Source organism: Suricata suricatta, chromosome 4, assembly GCF_006229205.1.
Source record: "Suricata suricatta isolate VVHF042 chromosome 4, meerkat_22Aug2017_6uvM2_HiC, whole genome shotgun sequence".
NCBI lineage: Eukaryota > Metazoa > Chordata > Mammalia > Carnivora > Herpestidae > Suricata > Suricata suricatta.
In genome coordinates this window covers 116,859,412-116,860,647 of record NC_043703.1, presented here as the reverse complement: position 1 = coordinate 116,860,647, position 1,236 = coordinate 116,859,412, and positions in this window count along the sequence as shown.

Genomic DNA, 1,236 nt, shown 5'->3' with positions numbered 1-1,236 from the left:
ACTATGTTAAACAGCTGTGGTGAGAGTGGACATCCCTGTCGTGTCCCTGATTTCAGGGGGAAAGCTCTCAGTTTTTCCCCATTGAGGATAACATTGGCTGTGGGCTTTTCATAAATGGCTTTTATGATATTTAAGTAAGTTCCTTCTATCCCAACTTTCTCGAGAGTTTTTATTAAGAAGGGATGTTGTATTTTGTCAAATGCTTTTTCAGCATCTATCGACAGGATCATATGATTTTTTTGTTTTGTTTTGTTGATGTGGTGTATCACATTAATGGATTCGCGAATGTTGAACCAGCCTTGTGACCCAGGAATAAATCCCACTTGATCATAATGTATAATACTTTTTATATGCTGTTGAATTCGATTTGCTAGTATCTTGTTGAGAATTTTTGCATCTGTATTCATTAAGGATATTGGCCTGTAATTCTCTCTTTTCATTGGGTCTCTTCCTGGCTTAGGAATAAGAGTGATATGTGCCTCGTAGAATGAGTCCGTAGTCTTCCTTCCATTTCTATTTTTTGCAATAGCTTGAGAAGGATCGGCGTTAACTCTGCGTTAAACGTCTGATAGAATTCCCCTGGGAATCCATCTGGCCCTGAGCTTTTATTCGTTGGGAGATTTTTGATAACTAATTCGATTTCTTCACTGGTTATGGGTCTGTTCAGATTTTTCTATCTCTTCCCATTTGAATCTTGGTAGTGCATGTGTGTTTAGAAATTTGTCCATTTCTTCTAGATTGTCCAGTTTGTTGCCATATAATTTTTCATAGTCATCTCTGATGATTGCTTGTATTTCTGAGGGATCTGTTGTAATAGATCCATTTTCCTTCATGATTTTGTCTATTTGCATGTTTTCTCTTTTCTTTCTGAGGAGCCTAGCTAGAGGTTTATCAATTTTATTTTTTCAAAAAACCAACTCTTGGTTTCATTGATCTGTTCAATTGTTTTTGTGGATTCTATCTTGTTTAATTCTGCTCTGATCTTTATTATTTCTTTTCTTTTGCTGGGTTTGGGGTGTTCTTGCTGCTCCCCTTCTTGTTTCCTTAGGTGCTCTGTTAGGTTTTGAGTTTGTGCTTTCTCTGATTTGTTGAGGTAGGCCTGTATTGCAGTGAACTTTCCTCTTAAGACTGCCTTTGCTGCATCCCAGAGAATTTGAATTGCTGTATTCTCATTTTTATTCGTCTCCATATATTTTTTAATTTCCTCTCTAATTGCCTGATTGACCCAATCATCCT